Genomic DNA, 16,973 nt, shown 5'->3' on the forward strand with positions numbered 1-16,973 from the left:
TCCCTCTACATCATGTCATCTTGCCTAATGCGTTACTCTGTTCTTATGAACTTAATACTCTAGATTATGCTAGATAGAGGTCGATGTGTGGAGTAATAGTAGTAGATGCAGAATCGTTTCGGTCTACTTGACACAGACGTGATGCCTATGTTTTTGATCATGCCTAGATATTCTCATAACTATGCGCTTTTCTATCAATTGCTCGACAGTAATTTGTTCACCCACCATAATTTATGCTATCTTGAGAGAAGCCACTAGTGAAACCTATGGCCCCCGGCTCTACTTTACATTATATTAGTTTCCGATCTACAATTCCAGTTTATTGTTTACTTTGCAATCTTTACTTTCCAATCTATACAAAAATACCAAAAATATTTATCTTATTACCTTTATTAGATCTCACTTTTGCAAGTGGCCGTGAAGGGATTCACAACCCCTTTATCGCGTGTAGAGCATCTTTATAATCACCCAGTTACGTTGTGACGTTTGATAGCACACAAGGTGTTCCTCCGGTATTCAGGAGTTCCATAATCTCATAGTGAGAGGAACATGTATAAGTCATGATGAAAGCAATAGCAATAAAACTAAACAATCATTTATGCTAAGATAACGGATGGGTCTTGTCCATCACATCATTCTCTAATGATGTGATTCCGTTCATCAAATGACAACACATGTCTATGGTCAGGAAACTTAACCATCTTTGATTAACAAGCTAGTCAAGTAGAGGCATACTAGGGACACTCTGTTTTGTCTATGTATTCACACATGTACTAAGTTTCCGGTTAATACAATTCTAGCATGAATAATAAACATTTATCATGATATAAGGAAATATAAATAACAACTTTATTATTGCCTCTAGTGCATATTTCCTTCAGTCTCCCACTTGCACTAGAGTCAATAATCTAATTCACATTGCCATGTGATTTAACACCAATAGTTCATATCTTTATGTGATCAGTTCACATCTCCATGTGACTAATACCCAAAGGGTTTACTAGAGTCAATAATATAGTTCACATCGCTATGTGATTAACACCCAAAGAGTGATCATGTTTTGCTTGTGCGAGAAGTTTAGTCAATGGGTCTGCCACATTCAGAGTCGTATGTATTTTGCAAATTTTCTATGTCTACAATGCTCTACATGGAGCTACTCTAGCTAATCGCTCCCACTTTCAATATGTATCTAGATTAAGACATAGAGTCATCCAGATCGGTGTCAAAGCTTGCATCGATGTAACTCTTTACGACGAACTCTTTGTCACCTCCATAACCGAGAAACATTTCCTTATTCTACTAAGGATAATTTTGACAGATGTTCAGTGATCCACTCCTGGATCACTATTGTACCCTCTTCCAAAACTCATGGTGAGGTACACAATAGGTCTGGTACACAGTATAGCATACTTTATAGAACCTATGACTGAGGCATAGGGAATGACTTTTCATTCTCTTTCTATTTCTGTCGTGGTTGGGTTTTGAGTCTTTACTCAACTTCACACCTTGCAACACAGGCAAGAACTCCTTCTTTGACTATTCCATTTTGAATTACTTAAAAACCTTGTCAAGGTATGTACTCAGTGAAAAAATTTATCAAGCGTCATGATCTATCTCTATAGATATTGATGCTCAATATGTAAGCAGATTCACCAAGGTCTTTCTTTGAAAACTCCTTTCAAATACTCCTTTATGCTTTTTAGAAAATTATACATTATTTCCGATCAACAATATGTTATTCATATATACTTATCAGAAATGTTGTAGTGCTCCCACTCACTTTCTTGTAAATACAGGCTTCACCGCAAGTCTGTATAAAACTATATGCTTTGATCAACTCATCAAAGTGTATATTCCAACTCCGAGATGTTTGCACCAGTCTATAGATGGATCGCTAGAGCTTGCACACTTTGTTAGCACCTTTAGGATTGACAAATCCTTCTCGTTCTATCATATACAACTCTTCTTTAAGAAATCCATTAAGGAATGCAATTTTGACATCCATTTGCCAGATTTCAATGGCTTGCCGATCAACGGGCAAGTCCACCAAAGTCCAGACTTTGTTCTCATACATGGATTCTATCTCAGATTTCATGGCCTCAAGCCATTTTGCGGAATCTGGGCTCATCATTTCTTCCTCATAGTTCGTAGGTTCGTCATGGTCAAGTAACATGACCTCAAGAACAACATTACCGTACCACTCTGGTGCAGATCTTAATCCCGTTGACCTACGAGGTTCGATAGTAACTTGATCAGAAGTTTTCATGATCATCATCATTAGCTTCCTCACTAATTGGTGTAGGAATCAATGGAACTGATTTCTGTGATGAACTACTTTCCAATAAGGGAGCAGGTACAATTACCTCATCAAGTTCTACTTTCCTCCCACTCACTTATTTCGAGAGAAACTCCTTCTCTAGAAAGGATCCACTCTTAGCAACAAAGATCTTGCCTTCGGATCTGTGATAGAAGGTGTACCCAACAGTTTCTTTTGGGTATCCTATGAAGACGCACTTCTTCGATTTGGGTTTGAGCTTATCAGGTTGAAACCTTTTCACATAAGCATCGCAACCCCAAACTTTAAGAAACGAGAGCTTAGGTTTCTTGCTAAACCACAGTTCATATGGTATCGTCTCAACGGATTTTTATACGGTGCCCTATTTAACATGAATGCAACCGTCTCTAATGCATAACTCCAAAGCGATAGTGGTCATTCGGTAAGAGACATCATAGATTGCACCATATCTATTAAAGTACGGTTATGACGTTCGGACACACCATTACGCTGTGGTGTTCTAGGTGGCGTGAGTTGCGAAACTATTCCACAGTGTTTCAAATGAAGACCAAACTCGTAACTCAAATATTTGTTTCCATGATCAGACCACTTCACTCTGAAATTCTTCGAACCTTTCAAATGTTTCAGACTTATATTTCATCAAGTAGATATACCCATATCTGCTCAAATCATCTGTGAAGGTTAGAAAATAACGATACCCGCCGCAAGCCTCAACACTCATTGGACCACACACATCAGTATGTAGTATTTCCAACAAGTCTGTTGCTCGCTCCATTGTTCCGAAGAACGGAGTCTTAGTCATCTTGCCCATGAGGCATGGTTCGCAAGCATCAAGTGATTCATAATCAAGTGATTCCAAAAACCCATCAGTATGGAGTTTCTCCATGCGCTTTACATCAATATGACCTAAACGGCAGTGCCATAAATAAGTTGCACTATCATTATTAACTTTGCATCTTTTGGCATCAATATTATGTGTATCACTATGATCAAGATTCAGTAAACCATTTACATTGGATGTAAGACCATAGAAGGTTTTATTCATGTAAACAGAACAACAATTATTCTCTGATTTAAATGAGTAACCGTATCACAATAAACATGATCCAATCATATTTATGCTCAATGCAAACACCAAATAACATTTATTTAGTTCCAATACTAATCCTGAAGGAAAAGGGAGTGTGCGATGGTGATCTTGTCAACCTTGGAATCACTTCCAACACACATCATCACCTCACCCTTAATTAGTCTATGTTTATTTTGCAATTCCCGTTTCAAGTTACTACTCTTAGGAACCGAACCTAGTATCAAATACCGAGGGATTTCTATAAACACTAGTAAAGTACACATCAATAACATATATATCAAATATACCTTTGTTCACTTTGACATCCTTCTTATCCGCCAAGTATCTAGGGCAGTTCCACTTCCAGTGACCATTTCCTTTAGAGTAGAAGCACTCAGTTTCAGGCTTGGGCCTAGCTTTGGGCTTCTTCATTGGAGTGGCAACTTGCTTGCTATTCTTCTTGAAGTTCCCTTTCTTTCCCTTGCCCTTTTACTTGAAACTAGTGGTCTTGTCAACCATCAACACTTGATGATTTTCTTGATTTCTACCTTCGCGGATTTCAGCATCGCGAAGAGCTCGGGAATCGTTTTCATTATCCCTTGCATATTATAGTTTATCACAAAGTTCCAGTAACTTGGTGATAGTGCCTAGAGAACTCTGTCAATCACTATCTTATCTGGAAGATTAACTCCCACTTGATTCAAGTGATTGTAGTACCCAGACATTCTGAGCACATGCTCGCTAGCTGAGCTATTTGAAACATCTCCAACGTATCTACTTTTCCAAACACTCTTGTCCTTGTTTTGGACTCTAACTTGCATGATTTGATTGGAACTAACCCGGACTGACGTTGTTTTCAGCAGAATTGCCATGGTGTTATTTTTGTGCAGAAATAAAAGTTCTCGGAATGACCTGAAACTTCACGGAGAATATTTTTGGAATTAATAAAAATATTGGCGAAAGAATCAACACCAGGGGGCACACCCTGTCCATGAGGGTGGAGGGCACGCCCACCCCCTGGGGCACGCCCCTGCCTCGTGGGCCCCCTAAGACTCCACCGACCTCAACTCCAACTCTATATATTCACGTTCGGGGAGAAAAAACCAGAGAGAAGGATTCATCACGTTTTACGATACGAAACCGCCGCCAAGCCCTAATCTCTCTCGGGAGGGCTGATATGGAGTCCGTTCGGGGCTCCGGAGAGGGGAATCCGTCACGGGAGGGTAGGACAAAAGATGTCATGCAAGTTCTTTTCCATAAGCATGTATGACTATATTCAGAATACATGCCTACATTACATTGATGAACTGGAGCTAGTTCTGTGTCACCCTATGTTATAACTGTTTTATGAGGAATCACATCCGACATAATTATCCATCACTGATCCGTTGCCTACGAGATTTTCACATATTGATCTTTGCTTAGTTACTTTTCCGCTGCCACTGTTACAATTACTACAAAACTGCTACTGTTACTTTTGCCACCGTTACCGTTACTTCCATACTACTTTGCTACTAAATACTTCACTGCATATATTAAGTCTTTCAGGTGTGGTTGAATTGAGAACTCAACTGCTAATACTTGAGAATATTCTTTGGCTCCCCTTGTGTCGAATTAATAAATTTGGGCTGAATACTCTACCCTCGAAAACTGTTGCGATCCCCTATACTTGTGGGTTATCAAGACTATTTTCTGGCACCGTTGCCGGGGAGCATAGCTCTATTCTTTGAGTCACTTGGGATTTATATCTGCTGATCACTATGAGGAACTTGAAAGACGAAAAAACCAAGATTTATCCCTCAACTACGAGGGGAGGTATGGAACTGCCATCTAGCTCTGCACTTGATTCACCTTCTGTTTTGAGTAAACTTGCAACGCCTAAACCTACTCCTGCTACTAATTCAGATATGTTGCATGTTATTGATGATGCCACTTCTGCTATGCATGATGCTTATGATGAAACTACTTCTATGCTTAATAATACTGTGCCACTAGGTGAATTTCTTGATGAAGAATTCGCTAGGGTTAGAGAGAATGAAATTATTGAAACTGATAATATCGATGAAAGTAATGATGAAGATTCTCCCCCTAGATATGAATTACTTGATGTACCTGAGGGTTATGTTATGGATGAAGAAACTGATAGAGACTTTTTTGCTTGAAAAGATAGATATGATCTTAAGAAACTGTTAGTTAAGCTGAAAGAAAAGTCTTTGAATGCTAGAATGAAATATGACCCTGCTTTTGCTACTTCACCTATCTGTATTTCTGATAAGGATTATGATTTCTCTGTCGATCCTGAGTTAATTACTTTGGTTGAATCTGATCCTTTTTATGGCTATGAATCTGAAACTGTTGTGGCACATCTTACTAAATTAAATGATATAGCCACCCTGTTCACTAATGAGGAGAAAATTGGTTAATACTATATCCTTAAGTTATTTTCGTTCTCACTAAAGGGTGATGCTAAAATATGGTTTAATTCTCTTGATCCTGGTTGTGTGCGTAGTCCCTAGGATATGATTTACTACTTCTCTGCTAAATATTTCCCCGCTCATAAGAAACAAGCGATCTTAAGGGAAATATATAATTTTGTGCAAACTGAAGAAGAGAGTCTCCCACAAGCTTGGGGGAGGCTTCTCAGATTACTTAATGCTTTGCCTGATCATCCTCTCAAGAAAATGAAATACTTGATATCTTTTATAATGGACTAACCGATGCTTCTACAGACCACGTGGATAGTTGCGCTGGTTGTGTTTTCAGGGAAAGAACTGCCGAGCAAGCTGAATTGCAATTGAATAGTATATTGAGTAATAATAATGATTGGACACTTCCTGAACCAACTCCTAAGCCAAGTCCGAAGAAAAGGGGTATTCTATTTCTCAGTCCGGAAGATATGCAAGAGGCAAAGAAATCTATGAAAGAAAAGGGTATTAAAGCGGAAGATGTTAAGAATTTACCACATATTGAAGAGATGCATGGTCTTGATAACCCGACACGGGTAGTAAAGGTAAATTCTCTCTATAGATTTGATGAAGGTGATATTCCTCATTATAAGTCTGCTAGCCAATGCTTAGATGAGTTTGATAATTTTATTGGTAAACAAGAAAACTTCAGTGCTTATGTTAGTAGACAACTGAAACGTAATACTTATATGATTGAACACTTGAGTGATTATATGTCTAGAGTTAAAGGTGAGCTCAAACTTATTAGTAAACATGCTTCTATGGTTACCACTCAAGTAGAACAAGTGCTTAAAGCTCAAGATGATTTGCTCAATGAATTAAATAATAAGAAAAATGATAATGTTGTTAGAGTTGTGACTAGAGGGGGTAGAATGACTCAGGAACCTTTGTATCCTGAGGACCATCCTAAGAGAATTGAGCAACATTCTCAGAGAACTAATGTTGATGCACCTAGTCCTTCTAAGAAGGAGAAAAAGAAAAATGATAGGACTTTGCATGCTTCTACTGAACCTGTTGTTGACACACCTGAGAATCCCAATGATATTTCTATTTCTGATGCTGAAACACAATCTGGTAATGAACATGAACCTAGTGATAATGTTAATGATGATGTTCATGTTGATGCTCAGCCTAGCAATAACAATGATGTAGAGATTGAACCTGCTGTTGATCTTGATAACCCACACTCAAAGAATCAACGTTATGATAAGAGAGACTTCATTGCTAGGAAGCACGGTAAAGAAAGAGAACCATGGGTTCAAAAACCCATGCCTTTTCCTCCTAAACCATCCAAGAAAAAGGATGATGAGGATTTTGAGTGCTTTGCTGAAATGATTAGACCTATCTTTTTGCGTATGCGTTTGAATGATATGCTTAAAATGAATCCTTATGCTAAGTATATGAAAGATATTGTCACAAATAAAAGAAAGATACCGGAAGCTGAAATTTCCACCATGCTTGCTAATTATACTTTGAAGGGTGGAATACCAAAGAAACTAGGATATCCTGGAGTACCAACTATACCATGATCCATTAAGAGAAATTATGTTAAAACTGCTTCATGTGATCTTGGAGCCGGTGTTAGCATTATGCCTCTTTATTTATATCGTAGACTTGATTTGAATAAGCTGACACCTACTAAAATATCTTTGCAAATGGCTGATAAATCAACTGCTATACCTGTCGGTATTTGTGAGGATGTGCCTGTTGTGGTTGCAAACATTACTATTTTAATGGACTTTGTTATTCTTGATATTGCCGAGGACGATAGTATGTCTATTATTCTTGGTAGACCCTTTTTGAATACTGCAGGGGCTGTTATTGATTGCAACAAAGGCAATGTCAGTTTTCATGTTAATGGTAATGAGCATACGGTACACTTTTCGAGGAAACAACCTCAAGTCCATAGTATCAATTCTATTGGAAAAACTTCAGCGATTACTATTGGAGGTTTTGAATTTCCTCTCCCTACTGTCAAGAAGAAATATAATATTCTTATTGTTGGGGACATGCATATCCCCGTTGAGGTAACTTAGTGCTATTCGAAAATTCTCCGGTTTCATGTTATTCGGAAAGAGTTTGTTAACAAGACTTGATCAACCTTGTTAGTGGATTCCATTTGATGAGCATGAGATGGATGAAGTTAGAAAGCACAACTCTCTGTACCCTCCTTTTACTTTCTGTTATTTAGATTAAATAAAGCAAAAATAGTATTTTCTGTCCGTTTTCTGAATTATCCTTGCAATAAAAAATACCCCGAAAATAAAAGTTCTCCAAATGTCCTGAAAATGAAATATGATTTTTTGTAGAATATTTTAGAATTATTGGCACTGAGAACACACCAGGGGGCCACACCACCAGGCCACAAGGGTCCAGGGCGTGCCCCTGCCTCGTGGACCCCACATGGGCCCCCTCCACTTATTCCATCACCCACACACTTCGTCTTCCTCCAGAAAAAATCATCCCACAGCTCAAACCCGAGTTCTAACTCATCTTGCTGCCATTTTCGATCTCCTAGCTCAAAGCTCCATTCACAAAACTGCTTTGGGGGATTGTTCTTCGGTATGTGACTCCTCCAATGGTCCAATTAGTTTTTGTTCTAGTGCTTTATTCATTGCAAATTTTTGCTTCTTAGGTGACCCTGTTCTTGAGCTTGCATGTCAACTTTATATGGTCAAAAGTAGTTTTAATGCATGATATAGCCTATAGGCACTTGTGGGAGTAGTTGCTATCAATCTAGTTGAGTTTGATTCACTTTCATTTTGAGTCACTAAAAATTTCAGAAATTTTTTCAGAGGAAGAAAAATGTTTAGGAAAATGTACCAAGGTGGTTTCTCAAGGAAGCAAGGACCAAGGCTTGCGATACATGAACATGACGATGAACCACCAAGGGAATCTCAAGTGCGGCCTTGTGAATGGCCGTCAGAGGAGTTTATGGTCCAAGCAGGCATCAAGGATGAATTTGACGCGTATATGCGTAATGCTGATCTTGAGGACTTCGTGTCACATAAGTGCCGGCAATACCGCTACCTAACTGATTCCTTTGTGAGAAGGTTTAAATTTACATCCTCGCGCAATTCTCACACTGTTTTATTTGATCTTTATGATAAATCATATACCATGGACCTAGAAGATTTTAATATTGCTTGTAAACTCCTGTAGTGGGGCAATGTTAGTGAACCTCGCAAATCTGAATATAAAGACTTTCTTGCTAGTATTACTGTGGGGGAATCTAGAGAAATCACACAAGCTACCATAGGGAGCATTCATTTCCCTTCCATACATTATTTTGCTCTCTTCATTGGTAGATGCATTAACGGTAAAGATGAGGCCTGTCACATGTGCGTTCCAGATCTTAGTGTCCTCAAGAGTGCGGTATTAGGTGATAAACAATATAACTTGGGGGCCATTGTTGCACGAAGGTTACATCACAAAAGTGTAAGTTGAGATTTGTTTGGTGGAATTTATGCAACTCATGTAGCTAATTGTCTTAATATACCCATACATGGAAATGATATATAGAGTTACCTCCTGCTTACCTAGATTATAATGCCATGGTTCACCATCTGTTTGTTGAGAGGAATGAACAATTCCTCCAGTACCGACTAATCTTTGACAGATGGCGCACCGTCCATGTTGCCCTCCCTGCTCCTACTTTCTTTGACTTTTAGGCAAATGGAGATATGTTATAACCAGGGAGGAAGCAAACGAATATGAGAGGAGGACGAAGGCAACTCGCCTCCAAGCTTCAGCTCGTCAGGAAGTAGCTGCTGCATCTCAGTATGACCCCAACTACAACTTTGGATATCCACCAGGCCATCAGTGGCCATAGACCAACTTAGGCCAAAATCCTAAGCCTGGGGGAGTACGTATTTCTCACCGACATTACATTCATGTTCACACACTCATTCCAGTTGTCGGTGCTCATACTTTTTCATTGTATTATCCATGCTAGTTTATTTTCTTTTCCAGCATTCTTCTTGTGTGTTTGAAAAACTTTAATAAAAAAACAAAAAATTAGTTGTAGCTTTTAGCTAGTTTACTTTCCATGCTTGTAGTAGTAGTAATCGAAAGAAAACCCCAAAAGATTTCTCGTTCTTCTTTTTCTTGTTGGGAGCATTCACGTGTAAATAGTTTTATTTATTTTCTTCGGGGGTCGACAGGAGAAGACCATGATGAAAATGTTGAGTGGATCTCATATGCATTATTGTTGACCTAACCAAGAGCCCATATTACCTTGTCTTCTCCCTTGTATTAAATGCTTACAGATTCTAGCTCAGTCCAATGCATGTTCACTATTATTATTATCCACACCGTTCGGTCGTGCAAGTGAAAGGCAATAATGACGATATATGATGGACTGATTGAGATGAGAGAAGCTGGTATGAACTCGACCTATCTTGTTTTTGTAAATATGATTAGTTCATCGTTCCTGATTCAGCCTATTATGAATGAAACATGTTTGCAATGACAATTAGAGGTTATAGTTGCTCATGCCATGCTTAATTAGCTAGGTGTTTATAATGGTTTACCTTGTGTGCCAACATGCTATTAAAATGGTTGTGATGTGGTATGATAGGGTGGTATCCTCCTTTGAACGATTCAAGTGGCTTGACTTGGCACATGTTCACGCATGTAGTTGAAACAAAATCAACATATCCTCCATGATATTTATGTTCATGGTGAATTATATCCTACTCATGCTTACACTTAGTGTTGATTAATTTTAATGCATGTTCATCACTGTTGTCGCTGTCTAGTTGGTTGCTTCCTAGTCTTTTTCTAGCCTTCACTTGTACTAAACCCCATAAACCCCAAAGTTATTTCATATGAGTCCACCATACCTTTCTATAAGTGGTATCTACCTACCGTTCCAAGTAAATTTGTATGTGCCAAACTCTAAACCTTCAAATGAAATTCTGTTTTGTATGCTCGAATAGCTCATGTATCAACTATGGTTGTCTATATATTCCATGTTAGGTGGGTTATTCTCATAAGGAGTGGACTCCGCTCCTCATTCATGAGATAATGGCTGGTAACTGGGATGCCCAATCCCGTGCTTCAATTAAAATAATTGCAAACAAAACTCCCCCAGGATTGCTATTAGTTGGAGGCACCTGTTGTTTCGTACAAGCCATGGGTTGATGTTTGTTGGTGGTGGGGGAGTATAAACTTTACCATTCTGTTTGGGAACCTCCTATAATGTGTGTAGCATGGAAGATATCAAGATCTCTTGGTTGTTATGTTGACAATGAAAGTATACCGCTCAAAATATTATTCATCTCTATTTCAAAACTCGAGCTCTAGCACTTCTACAAATCCCTGCATCCCTCTGAGAAAGGCCTATCTATTTACTTTTATGTTGAGTCATCATCCCCTTATTAAAAAGCACCAGTTGGAGAGCACCACTGTCTTCTGCATGCATTACAATTAGTTTACATTGAGTATGACTGTGACTGGATCTCTTTTATCATGAATTACAATGTCTAGTCAGTCCTTGATCTTCCAGGTGCTCTGCATTTATGTTTTGCAGTCTCAGGAAGGGCTAGCGAGATACCATCTTGTTATATCATATTATGATTGTTTGAGAAAGTGTTGTCATCCGAGATTTATTATTATTGCTCGCTAGTTGATTATGCTATTGATATGAGTAAATATGAGACCTAAGTGTTATTGTGAATATGGTTAGTTCACAATCTTTGCTGAAAACGTGAATGCTGGCTTTACATATTTACAACAACAAGAGCAAATAGAGTTTGTAAAGTTTTTCTTTTATCACTTTCAGTTTATCAACTGAGTTGCTTGAGGACAAGCAAAGGTTTAATCTTGGGGGAGTTGATACATGTCCAACGTATCTACTTTTCCAAATACTATTGCCCTTGTTTTGGACTCTAACTTGCATGATTTGAATGGAACTAACCCAGACTGACGCTGTTTTCAGCAGAATTGCCATGGTGTTATTTTTGTGCAGAAATAAAATTTCTCGGAATGACCTAAAACTTCACGGAGAATATTTTTGGATTTAATAAAAAATACTAGCGAAAGAATCAACACCAGGGGGGCCACACCCTGTCCACGAGGGTGGATGGCGCGCCCCCTGCCTCGTGGGCCCCCTGAGACTCCACTGACCTCAATTCCAACTCTATATATTCACGTTCGGGGAGAAAAAAAATCAGAGAGAAGGATTCATCCCGTTTTACGATACGGAGCCGCCACCAAGCCCTAATCTCTCTTAGGAGGGCTGATCTGGAGTCCGTTCGGGGCTTCAGAGAGGGGAATCTGTCGCCGTCGTCATCATCAACCATCCTCCATCACCAATTTCATGATGCTCACCACCGTGCGTGAGTAATTCCATCATAGGCTTGCTGGACGGTGATGGGTTGGATGAGATTTATCATGTAATCAAGTTAGTTTTGTTAGGGTTTGATCCCTAGTATCCATTATGTTCTGAGATTGATGTTTCTATGTCTTTGCTATGCTTAATGCTTGTCACTAGGGCCCGAGTGCCATGATTTCAGATCTGAACCTATTATGTTTTCATGAACATATGTGTGTTCTTGATCCTATTTTGCAAGTCAATAGTCACCTACTATGTGTTATGATCCGGTAACCTCAAGGTGACAATAATCGGGACCACTCCCTGTGATGACTATAGTTTGAGGAGTTCATGTATTCACTGAGTGTTAATGCTTTGTTCCGGCACTCTATTAAAAGGAGGCCTTAATATCCCTTAGTTTCCAATAGGACCCCACTACCACGGGAGGGTAGGACAAAAGATGTCATGCAAGTTCTTTTCCATAAGCACATATGACTATATTCAGAATACATGCCTACATTACATTTATGAACTGGAGCTAGTTCTATCTCACCCTATGTTATAACTGTTGCATGAGGAATCACATCCGACATAATTATCCATCACTGATCCATTGCCTACGAGCTTTTCACATATTGATCTTTGCTTAGTTACTTTTCCGCTGCCACTGTTACAATTACTACAAAACTACTACTGTTACTTTTGCCACTGTTACCGTTACTTCTGTCGTGGTTCTAACTCTGACAGTGATGTAGGGGGGTGAGAGGCGAGATCCTAGCTATTGGGAAGTTGTTACACGCGAGGTTTACGAGTTCAGGCCCTTCTCGGAGGAAGTAATAGCCCTACGTCTCGGAGCCCGGAGGCGGTCGACTGGATTATGCGTGTATAGATTACAGGGGTGCGAACCCTTCCTACTGAGGAGGGGGGTGGCTTATATAGAGTTCTCCGGCCCCCTCCTGCCCTCAGTAATGCAGGGTTTAAAGTACATTTAAGATGGGGCGTTACTGGTAACGCCTCTAATAAAGTGCTGTAATGACCATGAAGACTACTTAACAGCTGACCATTTGCCTATGGAGTGACTGTAGGTCTCCTGGCAGTCGAGTGAATAGCTTCATGGTCGAGTGGTAGCTTCTTGGTCGAGTGTCTTGAACCCATCGAGTGGAGTACCTTCAAGTCGATTGATGGGTGATTTCTTCTAGGGATGTCCTTGGGTAGGACTCTTTGGGACGGGTCCGTGCTCCTACCCCAGGTACACACCTTCATCATTAGCCCCCGAATGGATCGAGGTTAGAGTGGGGGAAGAGTTGGGGATCCTTTCCGACCGGTTCTTCGGGGCTGTAAGAGTGCCTCACTCAGGGTCAGTTGTCGCGGACGACGTCACCAACCTCTTTCAGTCGCCTTGATCCATTCCAAGCCCTTCGTCGAGTGAATATCCTTGCTTGCGACATGCCGAGTGTTGGTACGAGCTGGATACTCTGTTTTTGGCAAGCGGTTCTGCGGCCCGTGGATCTCACGGGATTTGGATTTTGGGAAGCGCGTGGGACGGGAGCAGCCGCAGTAATCGGAAGTGATAAAGCGGAAACTCCTCGATCCTCGCGTCGCCTTTTTCGCCACGTACTGCGCGCACGTCCGTTGCGGGATTTGACTGGGCTGCCTGGGCCTACCGGTCAGCCACTCGGGAGCGGCCCCTTATAAGTTGCCGGCTCGGGGTTTCCAAGCCGCGCGCTTCTCTTTTGCTTCCTTCTTTCTTTCTTCCTTTCTCCCTTCGCCAGCCCTCCTGCGACCCTCGGCCGTACCCTAGCGTCGTTAGCCCGTGTGAGACCTCGCCGGCGACGATGGTGAAGGGCAAGACCACTGCTTTGGAGAGCGCGAAGAAGGCGGCGGCGGCAGGGAAAGGAAAGAAGTCTTCGCGAGGTGGATCTTCCTCCCGGACCACCCTGCCCAAGGGTTGGATTCAGGGCGATTGGATGCCATCGGTGCTCCGGCAGGAAGATCTCGACGACATGGTCGAGGGAGGAGCCATTCCCCACGAGGCTGCGCGTCTCCCGGGGAGGGAGATCGAGCCGCAACCCCGCGACGGTGAGTGCGTGCTCCTCGCCACCCACATCGACCGAGGGTTTTCTCTGCCTCCCCATCCATTCTTCCGGAGCTTCTTGAATTTCTTCGGAGCGCAGCTCCATCATTTTACCCCCAATTCCATAGTCTACCTTGCCGCGTTTATTTCCATGTGCGAGGCCTTCCTGGGTTGCCGTCCGCATTGGGGGCTTTTCAAGCATATCTTTACTTGCCGCTCTCAGTCGGTGAAGAAGGCCAAGTCGAGTGACGAGAAGACGCAAGTCATCCAGTTGTGCGGGGGTCTGGTGATCCAGACGAGGGGGAAGAGCTGTTTCCCCTCTATCACCTTCCCGGAGTCGGTCCGCGGCTGGCAGTCGACCTGGTTCTATTGCCAGGACCAGGCGACCCCCGGACAGTCGACCGGTCTTCCTCCTTTTTCACTCGACCGAGCCGAGAATCCTATCTCTCTGAAAGTCACGCCGGAGGAAAGTGCCCAAGTCAAGGTATTGGCGGGTCGAGTGGTTGAACTTGTCCGTGAGGGGGTGACTGGGATGGACTTGTTAGAGGTCTTTCTCCAGAGGCGCATCCAACCGCTCCAGGCGCGAGACCATCCGATGTGGCTGTATTCTGGCCTTGACGACACCACTCGGATCCACCCGGAGGAGGTCACCGATGAGATGCTGGAGGGGTGGCTGTCAAGCATCACGGGGAACAAAGACAACCCCCGAGGAGCCAGAAGGGGTATTCCACTCGACAACTCATATGAAGTGGATCAGGTATGTGTTTGTGTCGGATATCTGGCCTTCTGTATTAGTCTTCTTTGTGTAAGTCGACTGACTTTCGTCCTGTCCGTTGTCCTCCAGGCTACCACTGAGATGTACTCGACGCCCAACGGGGCACAAGGGCCGACCGAGGAAGGTGAGGGGAGCGGAGGCGATAGCGGGGACGACCAGGTCGAGTGGGAGTCCGACGGTGAGGGAGAGGAGGGCGACGACATCTTCTCCAGTGAAGAGGAGGAGGAGGCTGAACCCTCCCGCCCGGAGGGACGGTCCAAGCTCGCCCACGATCCAGCGGAGGAACGTGGCAAGGCGGCCGCTCCTGTTGGGCAGTCGTCGAAACGCCCTCGGACTTCTTCTCCTCCGCCGACCGGGAAGGCTCCCAAGCACCCACGAACGGCGCCATCTAAGCCGCCCAAGGCCTTGCCCAAGATGAAGATAGCTGTTCCCACCATTTCGGGGTAACAACAACACTTGCTTTCCTTTGTCGACTGTGGACGGATCCTTGGTCGATTCACTGGGCCAACTGACTAACTTTCGAGATTTGCAGTGGTGCAACTTCTGAGGTCTCCGCCAGGAACGACGACCAAGAGATGGAGGACGCTGCCACCTCCAACCCTGGTACGATCACTGCCGTCCTGCTTACGAGTCGACTGAAGCGTTGGTCGATTGAATGTTTTCCTTGCAGCTCCTCCTCATGTTATCGACCTTCCGGACGATGACGACAACGCACCACTGAGGGTGAAGAGGAAGAAGAAGGTGTTGGCTGGCAAGACTCCGCAATCCACTCCCGCGCCTAAGGCTGCAGTTCGGGATGATGGCGAACCCACTCGGGCTTCCGTGACTTTCGCTGTTCCTTTGACGAGTGTGCAGCCTTCAGCGTCGACTGCAGATCCGTCTTCGCTTTTTGCTGCGTACCCCGTCCCCGAGGACCAAGCGTCTGCTGCGAAGGAGGCTGTACGCCAGGCTGGAGTCATGATGGAATAGGTAAAAGTGGCTCGGGAGGCTTGCCAGGCGGCTTACGATGCAAGCTCGGCTCTTCAGAGCAATGTCCAGGTCAGTCGACTTCAACACTTGGTCTGTTTTGGTATGTTCTTTGAAGAATCTCTTTTCCGAAGATCTTTAAGTTTGTACACCCACTGGTTTTTTTTGGACGAGTGGGGGCACGCTAAGTGCACCCATTGGGTGTAGTCCCCGAGACTACGGTCGGCTGCTGGCAGTCGGCTGTAGTCTTTAAATTGAGTCGTAGTTGAGTTTCTTCGCTTTGTCTGATCGGGCCATGTCGAATGGAACGGTATCCCGTCGACTGCGGGCAGTCGACGTCTTTCTCTCTCTTCTTTTTTTTACTGGGTGTAGGCTTATTGTCTCTTAGCTGCTCGGAAGCAACTTGTCTTTGACTCGACTTCAGGGGTCGGTCGGGTGGTCTTTGACTCGACTTCGGGGGTCGGTCGGGTGGGATAGGAACCGGTGGGGGCACGCTAAGTGCACCCACTGGGTGTAGTCCCCGAGACTATGGTGGACTGCTGGCAGTCGACCGTAGTCTTAGTATTTATTGTCTTTGTTGCTCTTCTTCTTTTTTTACTGAGATTGCAACTCCTCCCCTTCGACTTCAGAAGTCTTGTGATCTTGGAACCCGCTTGGCTGACCTGGAGAAGCAGCAAATTCAAATGAACCTCGATCTGGAGCTGGCCAGGACGGAGCTGCAGAAGGTCAGAGACGGCGCCGCAGGTAAGACGCCTTTGTCGACTGGTTAGTTTTCAGGCTTGAGCATCTCTTCGCTTTCTCCGACTCAATCATCATTTTTGCAGAAAAACTGAAAGAAGCTCTGGTGAAGAAGGATCAGGACTTGGCTGCTGCCCATAAGGAGGCTGATGACAAGACCGCTCTGGCCGCGCAGAAGCTGGCTTCGGTCGACCAATTAGAAGGGGAGAACACCAAGTTGAAGACCGCTCTGAAGGAAGCCAACAGGGAGTGTTCGCGTTGGAAGAAGGAGCAC

This window comes from Triticum urartu, chromosome 1A (assembly GCF_056163025.1).
Source record: "Triticum urartu cultivar PI428250 chromosome 1A, HENAU_Tu73, whole genome shotgun sequence".
NCBI classification, from domain to species: Eukaryota; Viridiplantae; Streptophyta; class Magnoliopsida; order Poales; family Poaceae; genus Triticum; species Triticum urartu.